General features: G+C 45.8%; 1 protein-coding gene across 2 annotated transcripts in view; it reads right to left on the bottom strand.

Annotated features, from left to right (window-relative positions):
• CTIF (cap binding complex dependent translation initiation factor) overlaps positions 1–26051 on the bottom strand; it is a 174706-nt gene extending 148655 nt beyond the window's left edge. The window contains exons 1-2 of one of the 2 annotated variants that reach the window (XM_077283384.1): positions 25906–26051; positions 1632–1730 (exon numbers count right to left, since the gene is read on the bottom strand). The gene's annotated coding sequence lies outside the window, so the exon portion shown is untranslated. The remainder of the gene's footprint in view (positions 1–1631; positions 1731–25905) is intronic. The other variant, XM_077283393.1, reaches the window with a different exon arrangement.
• Positions 26052–27212: the final 1161 nt, after the last annotated feature.

Genomic DNA, 27212 nt, shown 5'->3' with positions numbered 1-27212 from the left:
ATTTTTTTCAACAAATTTACAAAACCCATCTCTTTAGGGACCTATTCAGATTTCAATGGACCTTGAGGGGCCTATTATATTGGAAACTCTCCAAAAGAGACACCATTTTAAGAAAAAAAAAAAAAAAGAGTTAACCCTTCACATGCTACACAGGAATTAATACAAAGTGGAATGATAAAAAAAAAAAAAAAAAAAATGTTAAATGTAAAATCTTGCTTTAGCCCCAAAATTACCAACAAGAGGATGCCACAGTTTGTTACCCACTTTCTTTAGAGGGCAGCGATACCCTACATGTAGTAAAAAAGTTCTGTTTGGACAAGCGGCCGGGCTTGGAAAGGAAGAAGCAATATTTTTATTTTGGTAGACAATTTGGCTGGAATAGATTGCGGGCGAGCACTTGCGCTCAACACTAGTCCTCATATAATCTTTTTTTATTATTCCCAATCACTAAATAGATAAACGCCCCTTAGCGGCTGCCGAATTAATGTGTATCGGCGGTTGTTAAGGGGTTAATCCAGCATCATATTTAAAGGTAACCAGACAGAAACTTCACTATATAGCCCTTTAAAAGATAAGCAAGTTAATGTCTCCTCTATGTTTTGAAGTTCTGCATGTAAGAATGTGTATATACAGTCACGGCTGAAAGCGTTGGCATACTTGAAATTAACTATTTCTCCCAGAAAATTATCGCAACTACACGTTTTCATTATTTCCGTTGTGTATTGGAACACGCAAAAAAAAAAAGGAAGAAAAAAAGGCAAAATTAAACATAATGTCATACAAAAAACCCCAAAATGGACCGAACAAAATTATGTGTAAACAACTTTGTTTCAAGCATGTGATGCTCGTTCACACTCACCTGTGGCAAGTAACAGGTGTGGGGAATATGAAAATCACACCTGGAATCAAATAAAAAGGGGAGAAGTTGACTTAATCTTTGCATTGTTTGTCTGTGTGTGCCACACTAAGCATGGAGAGGGGAAAAAGGAGGAGAAAACTGTCTTAGGACTTGAGAAACAATATTATTGAATACTTCTCAAGATTTCAACTTCATCCCCAGAGATCTTGATATTCCTTTGTCCATGGCCTCACGCTGTATTCCCGGTCTAGCGCCACTTTCCTCTAGTTTACAGACAGGTCACTGGCTCCGATACATGGATGGGAATAGCGCAGAGGAGCTTGAAGTGCGCCGTTACGCCCCAGTGAACTTTCAGACACCTATATACAGAACTGCAGAATGGACTACTCCCTGTTGGATCATCGCTTGAGAGTCATGAAAGCATCTATTTGTTTATCTTTTAAAGGGTTTAACAGTCATAAAAACAGTTTTGAGGGAGGGGAAAAATTTCTCTTTTAAGAAAACAATTGCGGAAAGATCATTTTGACTAGTTTCCAATCAAGAGTCAAGGCCAAAAGTGCAAAGCGAAGCTTTCCTACTGCCAGTGCGGTCAGGTGGCAGCAAGCGTCGGACCGACTCGTAGCAGAACTTATAAAGGAGTTACTTATGTGTCGTCTTCATGGATAAGAGTGACACATTCAGTACTGGACAGGCAATGAGAGCGTGCAGGGATGTGAATGGATTAGGCGGATTAATAATGACAGCGACTGACTGATCCCAAAACAGCGCTCACCTATATCCCAGGGTGCGAGTGCGCGTGTGATCAGCTGGTAGGCAGGCTTACTCCATGATGGGGGTTACCCAGCCTTCTCTCGCTTCGTACAAGACATCCCTAGAAAACAAAACGTCATACAGATCAAATGTATCACAGGTCACGTCAATGTGACGCATAAGACACCAGCATCAATTAAAGTCAACCTCGCCATTTATTAAAGGGGTTGTTGTGGCATATGGGAGCGAGCAAAGGGACCAAATGATAAAGGAAATTAATGGGCAACCTATACATGGACGGCTCTACGTTCTGACAAGTCTTGGACCCCCTCTAGGATATACATTTGGGAAAATAAGTATCTGATACACTGCCGATTTTGCAAATTTCCCACCCACAAAGAATGGAGAGCTCTGTCATTATTATGGTAGGTACACTTCACCTGTGAGAGACAGAATCTAAATATAAGAACTAGAGAATCACATTGTAGGATTTTTACATATTTCATGCAATAAAATGAAATGTAATTAAGTATTTGATCACCGACCAACCAGCAAGAATTCTGGCTCTCACAGACCTGTTCGTTTTTCTCCTACTCTGCACTCATTACCTGTATTAATTGCACCTGTTTGAACTCGTTACTTGTATAAAAGACACCTGTCCACACAATCACACTCCAACCTCTCCACCATGGCCAAGACCAAACAGCTGTCTAGGACACCAGGGACAAAACTGTAGACCTGCACAAGGATGGGATGGCTACAGGACAATAGCAGCTTGGTGAGAAGGCAACAACTGCTGGCACAATTATTAGATAATGGAAAAAACACAAGATGACTGTCAATCTTCCTGGGTCTGGGGATCCGGGCAAAATCTCGCCTCATGGGGTAAAGAGGATTCTGAGAAAGGTCAGGAATCAGCCCAGAACTACACAAGAGGACCTGGTCAATGACCTGAAGAAAGCTGGGACCACAGTCTCAAACATTACCAACAGTAACAATACACCGTCATGGATTAAAATCCTGCAGGACACACAAGGTCCCCCTGCTAATGTCAGCACATGTCCAGGTCCATTTGAAGTTTGCCAATGACCATCTGGATGATCCAGAGGAGGCACGTGAGAAGGTCATGTGGTCACATGAGACCAAAATAGAACTTTTTGGTATCAACTCCACTCGCCATGTTTGGAGGAAGAAGAAGGATGAGTACAACAGCAAGAACACCATCCCAACCGTGAAGCATGGTGGGGGAAATATCATACTTTGGGAGTGCCTTTCTGCAAAGACGACAGAACGACTGCACCGTAGTGTAGGGAGGATGGATAGAGTCATGTATCGTGAGATTTTAGTCAACAACCTCCTTCCCTCAGTAAGAGCATTGAAGATGGGTCGTGGCTGGGTCTTCCAGCATGACAATGACGCAAAACACACAGCCAGGGCATTTAAGGAATGACTCTGTAAGAAGCATTTGAAGGTCCTGGAGTGTCCTAGCCAGCCTCCAGACCTGAACCCAATAGAAGATCTTTGGAGAAAGCTGAAACTCAATGTTGCACAGTGACAGCCCCAAAACAAGAAAGATCTGGAGGAGATCTGTAGAAGATCTGTATGGAGGAGTGGGCCAAAATCCCTGCTGCACCGCGTGCAAACTTGGTCAAGAACTACTGGAAACGTCTGACCTCTGTAATTACAAAGATTTCTGTAACACATATTAACTTCTGCTTTTCTATTGCATCTAATATTTATTTAATGCAATAAAATGCAAATTAATTATGCAAAAATCATACCATGAGATTTTCTGGATTTTTTTTTTAGATTCTGTCTCTTACAGTTGAAGTGGACCACTACCTAATATAAAAATTACAGACCTCTCCATTCTTGGTAGGTGGAAAACTTGCTAAATCATCATTGCATCAAATACTTATTAATTTTTCTTTATTTTTGGGATGTTTTATTCTCTTCCACTCACAGAGGTAGACATTCGCAACTTAAATCCAGCCGTGGAGTGGATTTTCACCAAGCATTTATGCAATGCAAAGCATAGGGTGAAATCCAGTGCAAAATCTGCAGCTGAAATCCCACAACAAATACATATGGACATGTGAACGTCCACATCAGCTGGAGATGCTGGGGAATTTCCAGAAGTTTGAAAAGAATGGTGAGGATACAGCCGCAGCAAATTTATGGTAAACTTTATCCTCTGCAATGAAATTGGTGAAATTTGCAGCACAGAATGACAGTCTGCGGATGTACCACCATTTTAGGCTGTGAATATACCCTTAATGATGATCAATGACTGCAGCAGTAAACACTTCTAATGGGACTAAGCTCTGAAAAGACAGACATTGCCACCTCTATATATAGTACATAACACAGGATCCACCATTCACAATAGGTAATGTCACAGCTCACCTCCTCCTCCTGTACAATGACTGATAACACCTCTATATACAGTAGATAACAAAGGATCCACCATTCACAATAGGTAATGTCACAGCTCACCTCCTCCTCCTGTACAATGACTGATAACACCTCTATATTCAGTACAGACCAAAAGTTTGGACACACCTTCTCATTTAAAGATTTTTCTGTATTTTCATGACTATGAAAATTGTACATTCACACTGAAGGCATCAAAACTATGAATTAACACATGTGGAATTATATACTTAAAAAAGTGTGAAACAACTGAAATTATGTCTTATTTTCTAGGTTCTTCAAAGTAGCCACCTTTCGCTTTGATGACTGCTTTGCACACTCTTGGCATTCTCTTGATGAGCTTCAAGAGGTAGTCACCGGGAATGGTTTTCACTTCACAGGTGTGCCCTGTCAGGTTTAATAAGTGGGATTTCTTGCCTTATAAATGGTGTTGGGACCATCAGTTGTGTTGAGCAGAAGTCTGGTGGATACACAGCTGATAGTCCTACTGAATAGATTGTTAGAATTTGTATTATGGCAAGAAAAAAGCAGCTAAGTAAAGAAAAAAGAGTGGCCTTCATTACTTTAAGAAATGAAGGTCAGTCAGTCCGAAAAATTAGGAAAACTTTGAAAGTGTCCCCAAGTGCAGTGGCAAAAACCATCAAGCGCTACAAAGATACTGGCTCACATGAGGACCGCCCCAGGAAAGGAAGACCAAGAGTCACCTCTGCTTCTGAGGATAAGTTTATCCGAGTCACCAGCCTCAGAAATCGCAGGTTAACAGCAGCTCAGATTAGAGACCAGGTCAATGCCACACAGAGTTCTAGCAGCAGACACATCTCTACAACAATTGTTAAGAGGAGACTTTGTGCAGCAGGCCTTCATGGTAAAATAGCTGCTAGGAAGCCACTGCTAAGGACAGGCAACAAGCAGAAGAGACTTGTTTGGGCTAAAGAACACAAGGAATGGACATTAGAGCAGTGGAAATCTGTGCTTTGGTCTGATGAGTCCAAATCTGAGATCTTTGTTTCCAACCACGGTGTCTTTGTGCGATGGAGAAAAGGTGAACGGATGGACTCTACATGCCGGGTTCCCACCATGAAGCATGGAGGAGGAGGTGTGATGGTGTAGGGGCGCTTTGCTGGTGACACTGTTGGGGATTTATTCAAAATTGAAGGCATGCTGAACCAGCATGGCTACCACAGCATCTTGCAGCGGCATGCTATTCCATCCGGTTTGCGTTTAGTTGGACCATCATTTATTTTTCAACAGGACAATCACTCCAACCACACCTCCAAAGGGCTATTTGACCAAAAAGAAGAGTGATGGGGTGCTACGCCAGATGACCTGGCCTCCACAGTCACCAGACCTGAACCCAATCGAGATGGTTTGGGGTGAGCTGGACCGCAGAGTGAAGGCAAAAGGGCCAACAAGCGCTAAGCATCTCTGGGAACTCCTTCAAGATTGTTGGAAGACCATTCCCGGTGACTACCTCTTGAAGATCATCAAGAGAATGCAAAGAGTGTGCAAAGCAGTCATAAAAGCAAAAGGTGGCTACTTTGAAGAACCTCGAATACAAGACATAATTTCAGTTGTTTCACACTTTTTTGTTAAGTATATAATTCCACAAGTGATAATTCATAGTTTTGATGCCTTCAGTGTGAATGTACAATTTTCATAGTCATGAAAATACAGAAAAATCTTTAAATGAGAAGGTGTGCCCAAACTTTTGGTCTGTACTGTACAGTAGATAACACAGGGTCCACCATTCACAATAGGAGATGTCACAGCTCACCTCCTCCTGTACAATGACTGATAACACCTCTATATACAGTAGATAACACAGGATCCACCATTCACAATAGGTGATATCACAGCTCACCTCCTCCTCCTGTACAATGACTGATAACACCTCTATATACAGTAGATAACACAGGATCCACCATTCACAATAGGTGCTGTCACAGCTCACCTCCTCCCCCTCCTGTACAAGGTCTGATAGCACCTGTGACAACATTGTGTTTATTCTTAATTATTCAGTAGGCCCAGGGAGACATGAGCTATTGCTCATATGAGTCCGAACGTTGACAATTATTGTAGGTTGAATTGATGTTTGTTGATGGTGTTGTTTGCTGACTACCTATTGCATCAGTCCCTGTGAGCCAGCAAAAAAGTAAGACTGTCATTTGCACTGGATTGTGTATTTGCTGGGACCGTACAATATGTTATTGACGGTTGTTGATCCAATAAATTACCATAGCTTGTTACCCTCACCCTGTATTTTCTGAGTAGTATTCTGCCCACAGGGAAGGAGTGGGATGAGTCCTGGTCCATGCGGTCTTTCTAAAGACAAAAAGGCCAGCGGACGAGAGCACCACCTGACCCTTGTGTCTCTACAACACCTCTATATACAGTAGATAATACAGGATCCACCAATCACAAAAGGAGGTGTCACAGCCCACCTCCTCCTCCTGTACAATGACTGATAACACCTCTATATACAGTAGATACCACAGGATCCACCATTCACAATAGGTGATGGCACAGCTCACCTCCACCTCAGAGATAACATCTCCTCTCGATCCTTTGCACAATGAACGTTATCGATATTAGAAACACTTTCTGAGGAGAGAGAGAGAGAGAGAGAGAGAGAGAGAGAGAGAGAGAGAGAGAGAGAGAGAGAGAGAGAGAGAGAGAGAGAGAGAGAGAGAGAGAGAGAGAGAGAGAGAGAGAGAGAGAGAGAGAGAGAGAGAGAGAGAGAGAGAGAGAGAGAGAGAGAGAGAGAGAGAGAGAGAGAGAGAGAGAGAGAGAGACTGCAAAGTAAATCAGAAATCACAAATCAAACCCCGGCAGTCCACACACACTGGGTACACAGCCTGATGCCACCAATTATCAAACACACGGGGTGAGGAGTCCCCAAGATACACAGTGGAATGACCACACACTCTTCAAAAGGCTATGGAGTCTTCATAGTATATAAGAACCAAAAACTTAATAAGTTAAGCTTTAACAAATAAAAATACAATGCTTACAAGAAAAGGAAATAAAGGAAAAAGAAAGGCAAAAAACAAACAAAGGGAGAAAACAAATACTTAAACATTTCTGTTTCTAGTTGTTGTTCTGTTTCCTTGAGGGAAGGGAAGGTGCACTGCTCACAGATCGCTCAAGCTAACCGCCAACTTATGACATCCTTCTCACAGTGTAGCCCATCTTTTTATATGCCTGGTCCTGGGCTCAAGTCTCCACGACGTCTTATGTTATATTATGGGAATTGAAGGTCTGTAATAGGACTGTGGTGTAATAATGTGGAGAGCACATTGTACCCACCTCCCTACAGAAAACAGGAGATGTCCAGCAAGGACAACAAGTATCATCTGCCCAAGCTTTGAAGCTTGGGCTCACCAGGCAGGGGTGTCAGAAATTACTCTCCGCAGTCCCAGTGATATCCCCCCTTGATTCTGAGTTCCTATTGGACTCCTGATCATTAGTGAGGAGCAAACGTGGTCGGATAAAGTGTTATCTGAGCATGCTCGGGTGCTAACCGAGTGTCTTCTGCGTGCTCGAATATGTTCAGAGGTCCGAGCAAATTCGTTCAACTCTACATATAAGAGATCACGGAGGTCACGGCCCTTGTGCAGAGCTAATCCTGTGAATGACAGGCTTAATCTAATGTTACTGATATTATAATTTCCCTTACATATAGATTTTACATAAAGCCCTGCTGATCTACACAATAGCTCATTTTCTGATCACACATTACCAGTTTTTTCAGCTCTGTACAATAGTTGGCTCCGATAGCATGCTGGGAGTGGTGGTTTCACAACAGACTGGGAATCACTGGCTGCGTCACACACTGATCTAATGTAAGGTAACTATAAAAGGCCACTACTGACAACCAGCAGCATCACCGCCAGCTACTGACCGCAGGGATTAGGGGGCTTTCAATAGCGCTAAAGCCGGGCTGTTAAGTGGACGATAGGATTAGAATACAGAAGTGTGGAGAGCTGGTGGTCAGGACGGGGCCGTCTCAATCATGATCATGGAAAAAGGTGATTAATGTAATTGGGGTGTGCCAACTCCGAGGACAGGGCAACCACTGATGGGAAATAAACCCCAGGCCAGGAAGCTGCAAGCACCCCAGAGTATTCTACTGCGAGACCTGGAAACACAGCAATGTATGCAGCCATCATACCAGTCATTCCTATACATTTAGATTAAGAATATTGCATATTGGAGCGGTATTACATATCATTGCACATAGGAGCAGTATTATAGTAGTTATATTCTTGTACATAGGGGCAGTATTATAGTAGTTATATTCTTGTACATAGGGGCAGTATTATAGTAGTTATATTCTTGTACATAGGGGCAGTATTATAGTAGTTATATTCTTGTACATAGGGGCAGTATTATAGTAGTTATATTCTTGTACATAGGGGCAGTATTATAGTAGTTATATTCTTGTACATAGGGGCAGTATTATATTAGTTATACTCTTGTACATAGGGGCAGTATTATAGTAATTATATTCCTGTACATAGGGGCAGTATTATAGTAGTTATATTCTTGTACATAGGGAGCAGTATTATAGTAGGTATATTCTTGTACATAGGGGCAGTATTATAGTAGTTATATTCTTGTACATAGGAGCAGTATTATAGTAGTTATATTCTTGTACATAGGGAGCAGTATTATAGTAGGTATATTCTTGTACATAGGGGCAGTATTATAGTAGTTATATTCTTGTACATAGGAGCAGTATTATAGTAGTTATATTCTTGTACATAGGAGCAGTATTATAGTAGTTATATTCTTGTACATAGGGGCAGTATTATAGTAGTTATATTCTTGTACATAGGGGCAGTATTATAGTAGTTATATTCTTGTACATAGGGGCAGTATTATATTAGTTATACTCTTGTACATAGGGGCAGTATTATAGTAATTATGTTCTTGTACATAGGAGCAGTATTATAGTAGTTATATTCCTGTACATAGGGGCAGTATTATAGTAGTTATATTCTTGTACATAGGGGCAGTATTATAGTAGTTATATTCTTGTACATAGGGGCAGCATTATAGTAGTTATATTCTTGTACATATGAGCAGTATTATAGCAGTTATATTCTTGTACATAGGATCAGTATTATAGTAGTTCTATTATTGTACTGTACATAGAAGTACTATATTTTTTTTAGATTTTCAAGATAAATAGACATTTGGACAACCCCGTAACAATAAATGCTTTATATTATTATTTTACAAGTCATAATTTCCATGAATAATAAAAGTGATGGTATTGAGAGACATGAATTGCTCTGTAATAAGCTCAGTTGCTGATCAGCGCAACGTATGAATCTAATCAACTAATAGGATATATAGAAATAGGGCAGAATACTGCAGGGAATGTACAGGACTATAGTATGGACACTTGCCGCCTGCTCCTCGTGCCAAGGACATTCCTGTCATTGCTGATGAATGGCGGCTTGTCCTGAAGCTCTGCATTCCGCTCAGCATTCCGCTCAGCATTCCGCTCTGCTCTTCAGTGATTGATGTCGGTCGCCCGCCACTTCCTATTCTGTACCTGTGCTGCGAACAGCTGAGGCTCAGCGTAACCGCCCACCGTCATCGCTTTGTCACTGGGCCACAGTCCAAAAGACAACGGATGACAATATCACCATGTAAACATCTGATAAGAGAACGGCTAATTATCTGGTACAATAATAAATATGGGAAGGAGAAAAAAGTACCGCAATACTAATAACATATGTTATACACAAATACTACATTGCGGTGTTTATTCTACATGCCTCACCTGTATTTAAAAAAAAAAAAAAAAGGCCCGGAAGCCTCACTGGGAAACAGACTAATTATGCATTAATGGACAGAAGGCCTGTTGTTATAATTGCTTTCCTAAAAGTATGTCCCGCACAATGGCAGCCATGCACACAGCCAGAATCGGGCTATGAAAACAATGCCAGGTATGGGGTCCCTCCCAGTATACCCAGCATGAACAGGACATTTTTTATGATTCACTATGTCTCTTTCCTCGTGTGCGGGCATTGCAGGACCTTAGGTATCCATGGTTACGACCACTGACATAGTGACAGTTCATTGCTAGTGGTCGTAACCTCGGCTACCTAAGGTCCTGCAATGCCTGCACATCAGGAAAGAGACATAGCAAATCAGAAGAACTATACTACTTATCTAATTGGAGGTATTTGATAATATTACTACATATTGAGATAGGATCTTGGAGAGGGGAATAAGCATCAAAATCCAGCGAGGGAAGTCTCCCCAACAGGCTGCAGCTGATTGGGGGCCACTGATTGGCTGCAGCCATCACAAAACACTCCCCAGCCTTTGTCTGGGATTCAGACGGTGGGGGATACTGTACTAATTGTGAAGAAGTGGTTCCGGTCTGGGAGGCGAGTATAGGTTTTTTCTTCTTCTTTCACTCTAAGCCAACTAAGGTTTAAAGCAGGGGTCCACGTCTTGGCATCACTCTGCATGGGAAGTGGCACAGCTCCGTTCATAGTGTTTTGATCATGAGTGATCATCACACAGAGAAGCTGCGGTACTAATCATGGCCACTTACGGTGAACCTCAACGCCTTGGATCAGCAGATCCGTGTAGGTGTCAGGAGTCGGATTCCCATCGACCTGACATTGATGGTCTATCCTAAAAAATAGTAAAGTCCCAGAATAAGCACTGGGGAAATACTGAACGAGCATGGTACACTAAACTCTGCAGAATTACGCATGCAGCTCTGAAGTTCTATTTCCTATAGACGGACTGGGGGTTATAAGACATTTCGCATCTGAAAAGCCCCATCACATATAGCTCCCAAATGAAATTTCCTGAAATGCTCAGTGCTCAATTAGAGGGAAAATGGTCAGGAGTGGGAACAAGTCTTCACAATCATGAAGACGGAGGATTGTTCCTTTATACATGGAGAAATGCACAATATTCGGTCAAATGAGGGGAGAGGTTTGGGATTTGTGAGGTCAGGCATTCTGGAGGTAAGCAGGGACGAGGGCCAGGTGATAGTCAGCCGTCTTCGAGGTCTGCGGATGTTGCCTGGGAACGGACTGAAGATTACAGCTCCGCACACGACGATGAGGGTCTCACCATGGAGAAAAGCGATCAAGTGCTTAGTCTAGACAGAGCGGGCCGCAACCTGGAGATCACTAGCCACATCTCGTGGAAGGAAGCGGCACAACTTGGGGGACGCAAGGGCAGGACCTCCAGGCTACGGATATATGGCTGTCACTTTATATTCACTAGGAAATGCCGTTCCTTTAGGATTGCAGGGGTCCCACTTCTCCAATGATGGTAAAGGAGGGTCCACAGTACCGGCGTAGTTGGCCGTCCATCTGTGATCTTGTATACCATAGCTAGTTGCATGGTCTACCAGGTCAGGTGGACCCTCCGCGCATGCCCCTTATAGAGACCCTCTACCAACGCGGCCCCCCTATACTCAGCTGTGCTCCCTATGGGAAAGCAGGAGCCAGATTCCTGCCATCTCCAGAAGATCACAAGGATCGGCCATTGGAAATCCAATAAGTCGGATCCTTCTCCTCCACCCCGAGGAAGAAAGTTGCTGATGCAATACCAGTTTCATCCACAGGGGTCGCTGCATAGGATCTGTAATATCTGACGATCACTTGTAGAGATGGTAAACTGGCAGCGATCAGCGCTATAGGAGGCGGCTTTTTTATGTGTATGTTTTACCTGAATCTTGCCAAATAATAATACCACCATATAGCATTGAAGTAAAAATACCTGCATAATTCTGTATCGAAAAACACTGACGCATTGTCACGTTTGACTGTATATGTCACACACAACACTGCCATTCAATGCACAAATAAAACAGACATTTGGTATTAAAAAAAATACTGCCATACAGTGTCAAAATAGCACAAAAAAAAAAATTAGTGGAAAAGAATCCTGGATGGTAGAAAGCAGTGAAAGTTTAGACTGACTGGTTTTTAGTGGTCTCTGTCCTTGGAAGCCCTGGGGAATTGCCCAGTTTGCTACCCCCTAAAGCTTCTGATAAATGATAGAGGAAAACTGCAAAAAAATGAGGTCAGAACTGGAGGCAGATGAGGATGCATCGAAGGGGAAGTGATGAAAGGTGGAAGAGTCGATTGCCGGAGACAATGCGGTCAAACAGGATTCGCCTCTTCCGCCTGATCGGGAGATTGTGGGGAGATCCAAAGACAATGGAGGTTCTGATGCAGCAAGCTACACAAGGGGGTCACAAAAAAAACATGCACAATGGAAGAAAATAAGCAGATGACGTCGGTGGGGTGTGGTGGCAGTCAGTAGTCGGCAATAAATGCACAGATTACAGGCTGCCATAGCCAGCGGCTTCCTGCTGGGCAACGTCCTGAGTGAAGCACATACGACAACGCCACCGTTTAGGGAGTTGCCACTTAAGCGAATTTCATGTAGGGTCTTCCCAGGTTACAGACAGATATTTTCTGTATGTCCCACAGGCTTCCCATCCATCCTTCTTCCAGCAGGAATATCCGCATACGACAGAAGCAGGAAGCTGCCATTTCATTCTGAACAAAGACCACCGAAGCTCCGGCTGACATCACATCGCTCCAACATCAGGGGCAAGAGGGTGGGCCGGCTGCCAAGATCAGGACAGTAAACAAAAGAAGGCAACATGCGTGGAGTCAGGCGCTGGCAACCGGTGCCAGATCTGGTGTGTACAATGCAGCCAGCGCCGAGACGGTGGGCAGCTAACCCCCAGCCTGTGTCATCGACTGCAGAGGATCGCATCAGGCTTTTACTGTGACCATGCTGGCCATCACAGGATTTTTCCATGACCAAATGCCACCATGTAGCACTTGCCTTTAAGAGGGGCTGTCCAGATAAAAGTAAAATATAACTAGTTCAGATCCTCCGGCGGCCTGCACGACCCTCCAGCTGCCTGCCTAACCCTCCGACTGCCTGCACGACCCTCCTTCGGTCCCGCACCAACCCTCCGGCTGCCTGCACGACCCTCCTTCGGTCCCACACCGACCTTCCAGCTGCCTGCATGACCCTCCTTCGGTCCCGCACCGACCCTCCAGCTGCCTGCACAAGCCTCCTTCGGTCCCGCACCAACCCTCCAGCTGCCTGCACAAGCCTCCTTCGGTCCCACATCGACCCTCAGGCGGCCTGCACGACCCTCCTTCAGTCCAGCACCGACCCTCCGGCTGCCTGCACGACCCACCTTCAGTCCCGCAACGACCCTCTGGCTGCCTGAACGACCCTCCTCTGGTCCCGCACCAACCCTCCGGCAGCCTGCACGACCCTCCTTCGGTCCCACACCGACCCCCCGGCTGCCTGCACGACCCTCCTTCGGTCCTGCACCGACCCTCCGGCTGCCTGCACGACCCTCTTCCGGTCCCGCACCGTAAATTAGCTTGGTCTGTTACCACAAAAACTGGACAGTCTAGGAAAATTTGAGACAGTTAGCATGAGCCAGACCCGTGTGTGAAGGGGGCTGGGTGATGACTGCTCATTTCAATAGCTAAACCAGACCCCTTCTGTCACAGACAATGCATAGACAGAGAAGGGGGTCTGGCTTAGCTATTAAAATGAACAGTCAGCCAGCCCCTCATACAGGTGTCTTGTTCATGCCAACTGAGTCAAATTTGATGACTGCCCCCGATTATCTGGAAATTTGCAGTGTCGCAGAGAGAAAATAGGTGGGGGTTCACATAGTATCCAAATACTAGTACCAGCACATTGGTGACCTGCCCCTACCATCAGCCCATGACATGCGGTTACTTTGTGGTCCTACTGATCTTGAGAGCAGTGTTAGTGAGCATGTGCGACCACCGCTCCTGTAGACAGTGATGGCAACAGTGGTCGCACATGCTCACTACAGCTCCATGCACAAAGGGGACTCGTGACAAAAAACTCTGTGCTCACAGCTGCTATTTGCTACAGTGTTTCTCCATCATAGGTGATGTTATGAAAGTGTTTTTTTTCTCCCTTTGCCTTCCAGATCAGATCCACAACACTAACGCTCTTGCCCTACTTATCCCGGCTGGCGGAGCAGCTGGATGAGCCGGTGCAGGCAACAATAGGCTCCATTCCCCCGCACCTCCTAGCACACGAGACAGATCTAGCGCCTGTCCCATCAGATGTGTAAAGCTTCGCTGTGACAGCATTATTGTATGGACAATGCCCTCCGGACAGCTGAATGGGCCGCATGATGGCCACTAACTGGGCCGACACGCTCCCACTCTTCTGCTTCGTGACAGATGCGGTGGCGCTCCCATGTGTCTGCGCTGACTCCTCATAACCCTGCTCCTATATACAGCACCAACACTACAAAGCAAACAGCCTTAGGCCTCATTGACATCAGTATTGTCCATGGAGAAAAAAAACAAAAAACGGATCATATTTTTTGTTCAATACCAGTTTCATCAATTTTTCTTCTATGTGAAAAAAAAAAAAAAAAAGAAAACCGTTTCTCCACCTTCTCCATTCTGACAGTCCTTGAAAATCTAGCATGTCTCCAATCTGTACCCGAAAAATCATAGGAATGAGTATGGCCACATAGGTTATCATATGTATATGAGTGCTGTCTGTGAAAGTCTATGGGGCCGCGTACAGGCCCAATATTGTCCATGGACCAAGCGGTCAGTAGAACATAATCGGAAACATGTCAGACTTAATTCCAAGGATCGGATCAAAATCGCCAATGTAAAAAAAAAAAATCGGATAACATCCGAGTGCAGTCCAATTTTATGGAGTGGCACAAAGGAGAGGGTGCAGAAACTTTTTTTTTTCTGCGCTTTTCTCTCCAAGTACAAGAAAAACAGATGCCACTTGGACCTAACTCTGATCAGAATAATCGGTCCTTCCTTCTCGTACGTGGAAGGTACCGGCATCTGAACGAGGCCTTGTAGAGTCTTGCAGAAGTGGGGGGTTTTGGCACCGGGGCTGCGGAGTCGGGGAAATTGAGGAGTCGGAGATTTGTCTTTTCGACTTCACAGCCCTGTTTGGCACCTTGGCTTTCTTCAGGTTCCAGCAGAGAAAAAAAAAAAAAAAAAAAAGGGCTTGACATTCCCACCGGGTTCCAGAGCCCCATTCTCGGGATCGCTGACGGTCTCAGTAGTCGACACTGACGAGAATCGCTCTAATTTATGTGAGAAATTGGTGCACTTTTTTTTTTTTTTTTTTTTTTGGGGGGGGGGGGGGGGGCGCAAACGTTTTTGCACCAAATCCAGCTAAACCTGATCCCTGCGGTTTTTGCACTTACTCACTGCTTTCTATAGGTGAAAGAACACTGAAAGAGGCAACATGCTGCAGTTTTCCTAAAAAAAAAAAATTTGATAGAAACTTAAAGGGTTATTTCCATCCTTACAGATGGGCATTATTGGATAGTGTTTGCAGATACTAACAGTTTTCAGATTTACTGCTTATTAAAATTTTCAGATCTTGAAATATTAACACTTTTCTTTATAGGAGCTTGTTGCCTTGGAGACCGACCACCGCTGCTAGACAGCAGAACATGGGCAGTGCTTACCAATTCTTCTCTGTTGTGCCTGTTAGTGCTGTTTTGAAGCCGGCCGGTTCTCTCTGTTATCTCCTAACCCCGGCCAATTTCAGAGCAGTGCTTACAAGCTAGAAAGCAGCGGTGGTCGGTCTCCTAGGCAACGAGATGTAAACAAAAGAAAAGTGTTAATATCTCAAGAACGGCTGCAAATGTCAATAAGCCAGTAAGATGTGTCGATTCCAAGACTGGGGGTCCGGAAATCCTCTGAGAACGTGTGTGTGACCAGCGTTCATTGAGTGCAATGTCGGCCACGGATGAGAACTTTATGAGGACGCGCAAGCCGTCTGGAGGAGGATGGGAGTCACGAGCCGCTCCTAATATCAGACATTATATTACTTACAAACTATAAAAGTTCAAAGGCAGCGGCTACAGATACAGAGGGAGGCATCCCACCTATAACTGAGGCCAAACCTGCAATTAATGGAGAACGACGGCAGCCAAGCCCCAGCGGTTTGCTATGAGCATGATGGGTGTAGTAATCCAGCAGCGACAAGGTTGTGGCTCTATGAAAGGGGTTGCCCACCAAAAAAAAAAGCATTTAAAAAAGGTCTTTGTAGGGTTGAGCAATGCCGATCCCCCCTTCTCTAGTAGTAGGCTGTGATAGAGGAGGGGGCGGGCTGCTCACTTACAGAAACGAGTTGTGGGTCAGCCCCCTTCATTATCAACACTATTTACTTGCTGACTCGGGAAAACTTGTCCTATGTCAGGCACAGACCTGAAGACGACCTTCCAGAACTGGAGCTTGTTGCTTAAAAAAATAAAAAATAAAAATAAAAAAAAAAAAATCGGGGCTCCTTTTCCATGTGAAGTTTATCCATTCGCAGCACAACTTGCTCATTTAAAGGGATTGTCCACAAGATATTTCTCACATATTCCAATTGATGACTGCAAGATGTCTAAAAGTGCAGGGACTGTGACAGCCCAGACGGATCATCATAGTTCTCGGCAGCACGTTTACACAGGACGGTCTGCTGCCGAGAAAGCTTAAAAATCATTTCACCCGACGAGTATTTTGCCAGTTCGTCAGGTGACTGGCGGCCTCTTTGCTCTGAGCTATTGTCGTCAACGGTAATCGCCCAGCGTACATGCACACTGAGGTTCATCTGATGGCCAGTGCAATAACGAAGTCAAAATATTTTACCCAAAATTACATTTTCAGAGTGAAAAATTCCTCCAAATTGGAGGGACAGATGCCTGCTTCCCCCCCCCCCCACTTATTGTCGCGAGACAGAGACCCACCTTGAACAGTCGGGAGGGTCTTGACCTCTCTGCTCCTGCTCTCCCATCTGTCACGCTGTGTACAGGCATACCAGAGGGGCATGCTTTCAGCTCAGGACAGGCAAGCCACTGACAAAGTCAAGAGTAATCCATGTTGGAAAGGAAAAGGAAGTTCCTGCACCTATAATACTGGTAGAACACACTTGATAAAATGGCCTACTAAAAAAAAAAAAAAAAGGGCTGAGAATCAGAACAGTTCCTGGATATATTATACTAGATACGGTTGATGTAAAATGTTCAGATTTTCAGTCGCTGCGAGCGATCAGGAAACTGCCAGATTTTCTGACAGCAAGCAGAGATCTTGTAAATGGCAGAACTTTTTTCACAACCCCACTCTGCAGCAGAAACCACAGCAACTTTCATTATATTCTTTTTTTTTATTTTCTTTTGCGGACGGCAGCTTGGATGGGACTAGTGCTGCTGTCAGGGTATGCCGTGCATGCAGGCTGGCAGGGGCAGGGACACTGCCAGCCTTCACGTCTTCGGGTCTTGATCTCTCTCTTCTGGCCACGCAATGCCGCAGTCAGAGAGAAAGGGCGATGGGTACATTGCCAAAACACCCAGCACTATAGAGTTACTACCGCCAACCTTTATAACGGGCACAATGACCCTCACGCCATTAGATGCCAGCGTCCATGTGTATATTTAGCTCCTGTAATCGAGTATGCCGGGGGCGCTGCATTGGCACTAATGCACACTGGATGGCAGAATGACAACAAATGAAAGGCGTCCGGGGCGGGAACAGATCACAGGACCAACAGTCCTAACCCACCAGAGTCAGGGCCTGCTATACAGAGAGAAGAGAGGGGGAGAGGAGAGAAGTGCGGCAGGCCAGAGCAGGAGGGGAAACAGCACAGCAGGCCAGAGCAGGGATAAGTGAATATTTCCATTCCGAGTTAGTGTCAGGATCTTCTACAACCACTGGCAAAAATTATGGAATCACCGGCTTTGGAGGATGTTCATTCAGTTGTTTCGTTTTGTAGAATAAAAGCGGATCACAGACATGGCACAAAACTAAAGTAATTTCAAATGACAACGTTCTGGCTTTAAGAAACAGTAAAAGAAATCAAGAACAAAAAAAATGTGGTAGTCAGTAATGGTTACAAAAAAAAAAATAATAATAGAGGAAAAATTATTTAGTCAATTATGAGGGAAAAAATTATGGAATCACCCTGTATATTTTCATTCCCAAAACTAACACCTGCGTCAAATTAGATCTGCTCGTTATTTTGCATCTAAAAAGGAGTGATCATACCTTGGAGAGCTGTTGCACCAAGTGGACTGACATGAATCATGCCTCCAACACGAGTGATGTCAATTGAAACAAAGGAGCGGATTATCAAACTCTTAAAAGAGGGTAAATCATCATGCAATGTTGCAAAAGATGTTGGTTGTTCACAGTCAGCTGTGTCTAAAATTTGGGCCAAATACGAACAACATGGGAAGGTTGTTAAAGGCAAACATACTGGTAGACCAAGGAAGACATCAAAGCGCCAGGACCGGAAACTTAAAGGGAATCTGTCACCCCAAAATTTGCCTATAAGCTAAGGCCACCGCCATCAGGGGCTTATCTACAGCATTCTGGAATGCTGTAGATAAGCCCCCGATGTAACCTGCAAGATGAGAAAAACAGGTTATATTATACTCACCCAGGGGTGGTGCCAGTTCGGGTCTGATGGGTGTCGCGGTCCGGGGCCTCCCATCTTCATACGAGAGAAAGGTCAGAGAGGCCCGGCGCCTGCGCACTGCAGTACTTTGCTCTGCCCTCAACAGGACAGATAAACTATGCCAGCGCAGGAGCCGCGGCATAAAGCAAAGAAGAGGATGTCATCGTTTGAAGATGGGAGGCGACGGACCCAGACCACGATGCCCATCAGACCGGACTGCACCGGCCCGGCCCTGGGTGAGTATAATCTAACTTGTTTTTCTTATCTTTCAGTATACATCAGGGGCTTATCTACAGCATTACAGAATGCATTACAGAATGCTGTAGATAAGCCCCTAATGGCAGTGGCCTAAGCTTATAGGTGAAAAATGGGGTGACATATTCCCTTTAAAGCAATATGTCTCCAAAACAGGAAATGCACAACAAATCAAATGAGGAATGAATGGATGGAAACTGGAGTCAACGTCTGTGACCGAACTGTAAGAAACCACCTAAAGGAAATGGGATTTACATACAGAAAAGCTAAACGAAAGTCATCATTAACACCTAAACAGAAAAAAACAGGGTTACAATGGGCTAAGGAAAAGCAATCGTGGACTGTGGATGACTGGATGAAAGTCATATTCAGTGATGAATCGCGAATCTGCATTGGGCAAGGTGATGATGCTGGAACTTTTGTTTGGTGCCGTTCCAATGAGATTTATAAAGATGACTGCCTGAAGAGAACATGCAAATTTCCACAGTCATTGATGATATGGGGCTGCATGTCAGGTAAAGGCACCGGGGAGATGGCTGTCATTACATCTTCAATAAATGCACAAGTTTATGTTGATATTTTGGACACTTTTCTTATCCCATCAATTGAAAGGATGTTTGGGGATGATTAAATCAATTTTCAAGCTGATAATGCATCCTGCCATAGAGCAAAAACTGTGAAAACATTCCTTGAAAAAAAGACACATAAGGTCAATGTCATGGACTGCAAATAGTCCGGATCTCAATCCAATTGAAAATCTTTGGTGGAAGATGAAGAAAATGGTCCATGACAAGGCTACAACCTGCAAGTTGGAGTGTTTTTTTGTTTGTTTTTCATGATTCCATAATTTTTTCCTTATAATTGAGTGATTCCATAATTTTTCCCCTATGCTTGGTTAAAAAAAAGTAACCATTACTGACTACCACATTTTTTGTTCTTGATTTCTTTTAGTGTTTCTTAAAGACAGAAAGTTGCCAATTGAAGTGACTTTAGTTTTGTGCCATGTCTGTGATCTGCTTTTTTTCTACAAAATTAAACAACTGAATGAACATCCTCCAAGGCCGGTGATTCCATAATTTTTGCCAGGGGTTGTATGATCGGCTGACAATTCAGAATCTTTGATAATTATCAGAGGTTTTGGATTATCAACCGGTCATAGAAAGGCTTATAATCCAGGACTCCTTGTCCAGGAACTGGATATTGATGACCTGTCCTTAGTGTAGGTCATTAGCATCAGATGACAATGACAGATCAGCGGTTTTCAGCTCCGGCAGTGAATGGAACCAGAAACCCACATTAATATATCAGAGGGGGTCTGACACTCGGCACCACCGCCGGTCAGATGTGTGATGTCCTACATGTGCATCTTGTAGCAGAATCTAGAAGTCCACTAGTTCTCATAGTAGGTGGTCACAAAAATCGGCTCCCGAAAATATCAGATACTGAATGTCCCTTTGGAATTGGGCAGCGGCCGCTCCTGGGACTGCTGACCGGGCCACAGACAAAGGAAGGGGCCAAAAATGCTGTCGTAAATGACAATTCGGAGCCTTGTTCTCATGAGCATTGGGGTCCCAGACCTCAGACCCTCACCCTATTTTGATAGCTACACAAGTCATGCAACCAACAATCGAACCGCAAGGTACAGCGACAAGCAACAAATCCAACCAGTTCTGACTTTTTGCACCTTCCTAGCTGCGATCACGGTCCCCATCGGCCTTATGCTGCACTGTAGCAGCCGCGCAGAGCGATCTATGGCCGTGAGATCTGTGCGGTGGCCACTTTGCCGTGTAGGCCAGCCCCCGCCTAAATACTGAGAACAACCTATCGAGGGGCTCAATGCAGAGTTCCTTCAAATATCACTTTCTCAAGTACTCAAGTACCCTTTAAGCAGATGCCACATGGCCGTCAACAGGGCGGCAAGGTACCATGTGCGGCACAGTGACCATGTGCTTCACTGGATTAGTGCATTTAAGACTTTCTACTCATTTCGCTGGAGGCGGCAGTCAGGTCAACACGTGCAAGAAGAGTCACCATCATCAAAATCGCACTCAAATATTACTTACAACTTCAAATGGGTACTGTACCTTTAAAAGGGAAACAAATGTAGTAATCATACATAGATTGGGGACTGTGCGGGGTATGCAGGCACTGCGCGTGCTAAGCAATGCATGAGCCCTGCGGCCTCAGGCGACCATGCCCTGTCTCCATGCCCTTTGTACTACTTGGGATCCAGCAATGGAACTGGGGGATAGTAAGACTGCACTTAAAGGGGTTGTCCACTTTTAGGGGTCAATTTTATTTTTTTTAGATGAATGTTTTGGGGGCTAAAAATCGTTTTTGCAATTGGGTTTCATTGGATTGGCTTTCACAATTGTGATCAGCGGTAATAAAACAGCAGCGCTCCAAAAAGAAAAAAAAAAAAAAAAAGACAGATCCAAGTTAAGGATGCTTCAGTCATCTGTGCAAATCGGTCCGAGCACGGACCCAAGCGTGACAGCTGCGTATTTGTCTCAGGCTGTGATGCTCAGGTTGGGAGAGTCCAGACCTGCCAGTTTTTGGACTGATTTGCACGGACGTCTGATGCAGCCTTACCAACTCCACATCACACTGACAGAACAAGCTCACTGATGGATTTTCAGTTAACTCATTCTGCAGCCGGCAATACAGTTGAACAAAGATGCTATAAGAGGCAAATTGGTGCAAAATGTTAAATTAAACCCAATTGCAAAAATTACTATTAACACAAAATACAAGCAAAAAGAAGTTTTAGTAAAAGCGGACACCTTTTTATTTTAGATTCATCTAGGTCTAGGTAGCAGTGGGTTTTGCTCCCTGCAGCCACCAGATGTTTATGGTGTGATACCACTTTAAACAAATGATACAGAAGTATCACAAGTGATTGTAACATGAGTAAAACCAGTCACATTCAGCTCCCGACATAGAAAGCCACAATGCTGGCGGATACAGACAGCATACAGTGACCCCAAAGGCACAATACGACAAACCAGTAGGTGACCCCCTCAATAAAAACATCCAAAAGTAACAGATCCCACGAGGAACATGACTTTATTGCACAATGAAAAGTTTAGCAACTTTTTTCTAGAATACTTTCTTTTGGAATTCTTCACTGTTTTCAAGGTTACTGCTTGCTGTCAGTGAATGGGAAAGTGCTCACCTACATCCACATCCTTAGTTTTGTGACGCTGTCTCATTGTTGAGAATGATTCTCAGCTCTGAGTCCTGGGAAAAGAAACATTTTCTATTTCCACCAATCTGATTAGTTTGTGTAGGACTGTCCACACCGGTACACTGTAGCAAACGTTCAACGATACAAGCAGGACAAGGTCGGGACGAGTTTACAGTCTTCAGTTTTATAGAATGAAAATTGAGAGAGCGGAATTAAAGAGAAAGTAAACTGCGATTTTTACAAAACAGCGACAACTATGAACCATCTCGCTCAATACACAATCTGAGCATGACGCGTGACGCCACCATTATAGTGTGTACAAGCCTTAACAGGATTCTATTCACCGACAGGAAGCAGACAAGACAGTTAGTCAGAAGATTCAGAGCTTTTCATTATACACTGCTCAAAAAAAAATAAAAATAAAGGGAACACTAAAACAACAGAATATAACTCCAAGTAAATCAAACTTCTGTGAAATCAAACTGTCCACTTAGGAACAACACTGATTGACAATCCATTTCACATGTTGATGTGCAAATGGAATAGACAACAGATGGAAATTATTGGCAATTATTAAGACACCCTCAATAAAGGAGTGGTTCTGCAGGTGGGGACCACAGACCACATCTCAGTACCAATGCTTTCTGGCTGATGTTTTGGTCGCTTTTGAATGTTGGTTGTGCTTTCACACTCGTGGTAGCATGAGGCGGACCCTACAACCCAGAAAAGTGGCTCAGGTAGTGCAGCTCATCCAGGATGGCACATCAATGCGAGCTGTGGCAAGAAGGTTTGCTGTGTGTCAGCGTAGTGTCCAGAGGCTGGAGGCACTACCAGGAGACAGGCCGGTATACCAGGAGATGTGGAGGGGGCCATAGGAGGGCAACAACCCAGCAGCAGGACTGCTACCGCAGCCTTTGTGCAAGGAGGAACATAGCCAGAGCCCTGCAAAATGACCTCCCGCAGGCCACAAATGTGCATGTGTCTGCACAAAAGGTTAGAAACCGACTCCATGAGGATGGTCTGAGTGTCCGACGTCCACAGATGGGGGTTGTGCTCACAGCCCAACACCGTGCAGGACGCTTGGCATTTGCCACAGAACACCAGGATTGGCAAATTCGCCACTGGCACCCTGTGCTCTTCACAGATGAAAGCAGGTTCACACTAAGCACATGTGACAGAGTCTGGAGACGCCGTGGAGAGCGATCTGCTGCCTGCAATATCCTTCAGCATGACCGGTTTGGCAGTGGGTCAGTAATGGTGTGGGGTGACATTTCTGTGGAGGGCCGCACAGCCCTCCATGTGCTCGCCAGAGGTAGCCTGACTGCCATTAGGTACCGAGATGAGATCCTCAGACCCCTTGTGAGACCATATGCTGGTGCAGTTGGCCCTGGGTTCCTCCTAATGCGGGACAATGCCAGACCTCATGTGGCTGGAGTGTGTCAGCAGTTCCTGCAAGATGAAGGCATTGAAGCTATGGACTGGCCAGCCCGATCCCCAGACCTGAATCTGCTTGAACACATCTGGGACATCATGTCTCGCACCATCCACCAACGTCATGTTGCACCACAGACCGTCCAGGAGTTGGCGCATGCTTTAGTCCAGGTCTGGGAGGAGATCCCTCAGGAGACCATCAGGAGCATGCCCAGGCATTGTAGGAAGGTCATATGGGCACGTGGCGGCCACAGACACTACTGAGCATCATTCCCTTGTCTTGAGGCATTTCCACTGAAGTTGGATCAGCCTGTAATTTGATTTTCCACTTTGATTTTGAGTAACATTCCAAATCCAGGCCTCCATTGGTTAATAAATTTGATTTCCACTGATGATTTTTGTGTGATTTTGTTGTCAGCACAATCAACTTTGTACAGAACAAAATATTCAATGAGAATATTTCATTCGTGCAGATCTAGGATGTGTTATTTGAGTGTTTACTTTATTTTTTTTGATCATATATTACTTAGAACCAATAAAGGCACATAAAGTGTATAAGAGAAAATCAATAAAGTTTATTTCAAATACATACACAAAAATCTTGTCAATCATATATAATGGATGCCTCAAGTAACACCTAACGACCATCAGCAGAAAGACACACCTAAAGGCATGAAACAAATTAGACACAGAATGATGTGGTCAAGTGGTGACAATGGAAACAAAATAGTAGCAATCATAATTAGGGCAAAGTGCCATTCATCAAACCAACATGGTTCAACATAGTAGAAATCTATTAACCACAATCACCAACCATGAGCACAACTCAATAAAGTGTCTATGTGAATAGTGCTGTTTTACTGACAAAGTGTATAATCCCATGATATTAATATCTGAAAGGTGCGTCAATACTGCTGCGTCTCACCCCGACGCACGTTTCGCCTATTCTTCTTCCGGGGGTGTGACAATATCATGTTTGCCAATATTGGGTTGGTACAGCTACATACCCGATGTACCCACAACTGGGGGCAGCAAGAGGGTGACACATATGGGCCGAGTCCACATAACCCTCCAAATCGGCCCACTCATTAGTAAGAACGGCACCCCAATATATTTGGTGGGTGATGGGGAGCCCCTCGTCTTAGTATATAGAGTGGCTGTAATGAACACACAGCTATTTGACACTTCTCCATTGCAAATCCTGGTTCCGCATCACTGCACAGCCAGAGCTGTCTGACAACCTGAATGGAAGTTGTGATTGCGGTCATACTGGTTGTCAGCCAGTTTTCCCAGAAACAAATAATAAGAAAATTGGGGGAAAAAAAAAGAAGTTGAAGTGGTTCGCTGCTGCTATAGCTGTGCCTGGCATCAGGGTGACATAATGCAGATGAATGAGCTTTACATGAGTGCCAGAAGTGATGGGCAGTGTGCCCACCATGTGCATGGAGTACTGAGGGTAAAAGGGCACCATGGTGGTGGTGGTGGGGGTTAGGTTACAAAAGGGTGAAGTAACACCTGAGGGCTCAGGTCACAACAAAGTGGAATTGGGGCTGAGGTCTAATCAAAAGCAGTGTCGGAGGAGCTCAGGCTGCAACAGAAGTAATGCCAGTGGGTAGGCGCAGCGTTGCGTCAGAAGCTCTGGTCACAACAAAGCTGCATCACGGGGGTTCGGGTCACAATAAGGTCGTTTCGGTTTGCAAATAAGCTGTGTCAGGGGTTCGGGTCGCAACAAAGCAGCGTTGGTTTGCAACAAAGCTGGATCAGTGGGGCTCGGGTCTCAACAAAGCTGCATTAGGGGGCTCAACAAAGCTGCACAGGGGGGCTCAACAAAGCTGCGCCGGGGGGCTCAGGGCTCAACAAAGCTGCGCCGGGGGGCTCAGGGCTCAACAAAGCTGCGCCGGGGGGCTCAGGGCTCAACAAAGCTGCGCCGGGGGGCTCAGGGCTCAACAAAGCTGCGCCGGGGGGCTCAGGGCTCAACAAAGCTGCGCCGGGGGGCTCAGGGCTCAACAAAGCTGCGCCGGGGGGCTCAGGGCTCAACAAAGCTGCGCCGGTGGGCTCAACAAAGCTGCGCCGGTGGGCTCAACAAAGCTGCGCCGGGGGGGCTCGGGGATCAACAAAGCTGCTCCGGGGGGCTCAGGGATCAACAAAGCTGCTCCGGGGGGCTCAGGGCTCAACAAAGTGGCACAGATGGGCTCAGAAAATGATGAAAGTTTGGTGAAATAAGTTGTGCTTTCCCCAGGCAGTGCCCTGGTGCTCAGTGCAGACAGGAGAGGACATACTGCCCCCCAATACCAGGCACCCCACCCCCGGGGTCACAGGTCACACAGCTGGCACTCACAGCCTGGTAAACAAAGGGAGGACCCCAGCAGGGAGCAGCATCATCCCAGCCGGGCACAGCCACGTCCACATGGGGGCAGCCACACACACAACCCACACCGCAGGCCCAGCCCGGGGAGCAGAGTGCCGGTATCGCCGGGCATAGCCGGGTACGTACCTGGGCAGCGAGCAGTGAGCTCCCCCGGAAGCGCCGGCCGCCTGCTCCCTGACACTGGCCGACAGCTAAAGCCTGACACAGGGAATGCAGGACAGTGACGTCACGGTGCCGCCCCTACACGGCACACGTGTCCCCAGCAGCGCCGCGGGGCACGCCGGGAATTGTAGTCCTAAAAGGAGATGGTGACACAGGGTTCTGTACAGTGAGGAATGTCAGAAATGTGCTCAGGAATGAAGCTGACATCACTGCAGACACCCCAGTGTAAGGACTCACCACACACCTCACTGCAGACACCCCAGTGTAAGGGCTCACCACACACCTCACTGCAGACACCGCCAGTGTAAGGGCTCACCACACACCTCACTGCAGACACCGCCAGTGTAAGGGCTCACCACACACCTCACTGCAGACACCGCCAGTGTAAGGACTCACCACACACCTCACTGCAGACACCCCAGTGTAAGGGCTCACCACACACCTCACTGCAGACACCGCCAATGTAAGGGCTCACCACACACCTCACTGCAGACACCCCAGTGTAAGGGCTCACCACACACCTCACTGCAGACACCGCCAGTGTAAGGACTCACCACACATCTCACTGCAGACACCGCCAGTGTAAGGGCTCACCACACACCTCACTGCAGACACCGCCAGTGTAAGGACTCACCACACACCTCACTGTAGACACCGCCAGTGTAAGGGCTCACCACACACCTCACTGCAGACACCGCCAGTGTAAGGGCTCACCACACACATCACTGCAGACACCGCCAGTGTAAGGGCTCACCACACACATCACTGTAGACACCGCCAGTGTAAGGGCTCACCACACACATCACTGTAGACACCCCAGTGTAAGGGCTCACCACACACCTCACTGCAGACACCGCCAGTGTAAGGGCTCACCACACACCTCACTGCAGACACCGCCAGTGTAAGGGCTCACCACACACCTCACTGCAGACACCGCCAGTGTAAGGGCTCACCACACACCTCACTGCAGACACCGCCAGTGTAAGGGCTCACCACACCTCACTGCAGACACCCCCAGTGTAAGGGCTCACCACACACCTCACTGCAGACACCGCCAGTGTAAGGACTCACCACACACCTCACTGTAGACACCGCCAGTGTAAGGGCTCACCACACACCTCACTGCAGACACCGCCAGTGTAAGGACTCACCACATCTCACTGCAGACACCGTCAGTGTAAGGGCTCACTGCAGACACCACCAGTGTAAGGGCTCACCACACACCTCACTGCAGACACCGCCAGTGTAAGGACTCACCACACACATCACTG

Source organism: Ranitomeya variabilis, chromosome 1 (genome assembly GCF_051348905.1).
Source record: "Ranitomeya variabilis isolate aRanVar5 chromosome 1, aRanVar5.hap1, whole genome shotgun sequence".
NCBI lineage: Eukaryota > Metazoa > Chordata > Amphibia > Anura > Dendrobatidae > Ranitomeya > Ranitomeya variabilis.
Note: the sequence above shows the minus strand (reverse complement) of the source record. Positions and strands in the feature narration are given on the sequence as shown.